Below are 1,162 nucleotides of genomic sequence, written 5' to 3' on the forward strand. Positions count from 1 at the left end.
GGCTGTTGTACAGAGGGTCGCTAAGAGTCACAGGGGACTCACATTCTTCCTCCATTCCAGACATAAAGGGATGATGAAGGGTGAGGTTTATCTCCAGCTACTTTCTGCTGGGCTGGGGATGCAGAGGAGCTGGTGTTGGTTTCCTGTAAGGTCTGAAGAAGGAGCATCATTTTCAAGCGTTCTTGGGCAGTTGCTTGGAGAAGGCAGTGAGGTAGTTTAATAAAAATTTCTGAAAGAGATTTATAAAACAGGGAGCTAGAGTTATAAAAAAGAAGAATGACTAGAAAGGGAGTAAGGAAGGGGAGTAGCCAAGGGGGAATTCCAGGCTGCCACCAGGTTCCTGACTGTCTGTTTAAGGTGTTGGATTACAGGAACAACAGTCTTCTTTTAGAAATAGGTGCCTTTTCATCTAGTTAACAGGTTTTTAGTCTCTTGTTTTGTAATACAACTGCCATGAGGGAGTTAATTTGGCTGAGTCCCAATATCATCTAGTGACCCTTGGAGAGTTTTTGAGAGATGCTGGCATTTTCTAAGGTGTCTAGGCCTGTAGGGTTAGTTGTGTTGTTGTTGTTGTTAAGTGCCCTCAAGTCGCTTGCAACTCATAGTGACCCTATATGTACAAGAACCCTAAATCTTACTCTATCCTGTGTCAACCTCACTGTCTCTGACACACCTACTCCCTCCACCCTAATCACTGAATTAATCCATCTCATCCAGGGTCTTCCTCTCCTGTGCTGCCCCTCCACTCTCGCAAACATGGTGTCCCTCTCCAAGAACTGGTCCATCCTTGCAACATGCCCAAAGGATGTCAGATGAAGCTTCAGAATTCTTGCCTCTAAGGAGCAGCCCAGTTTCACCCTCTCTAGGACAAACCTGTTTGTTTTTCTAGCAGTTCATTGTATATTCAACACTCTTCTCCAGCACCACAGCTCAAAGGTATCAATTCTCTTTCTATCATCCCTAGTCATTGTCCAGCTCTCTGACGCATAACAAGTAATTGTGAACACTATACATACAGCAGTCACTTGTGGTTGCTGTGAGGCTGAACACTGTGACACTGATGTGTCAAATGCATTAATGGTTGGTTACCCAATGCGGACAGAGAGTGGGGTGGAGCTCCCTGATTAAAACAAGCTTGGAAGGAGGAGTGGCATCCACTTCC

The sequence above is a fragment of the Elephantulus edwardii genome, unplaced genomic scaffold (genome assembly GCF_000299155.1).
Source record: "Elephantulus edwardii isolate Elephantulus edwardi_28Jun2011 unplaced genomic scaffold, EleEdw1.0 scaffold00086, whole genome shotgun sequence".
In the NCBI taxonomy this organism is placed as follows: Eukaryota; Metazoa; Chordata; class Mammalia; order Macroscelidea; family Macroscelididae; genus Elephantulus; species Elephantulus edwardii.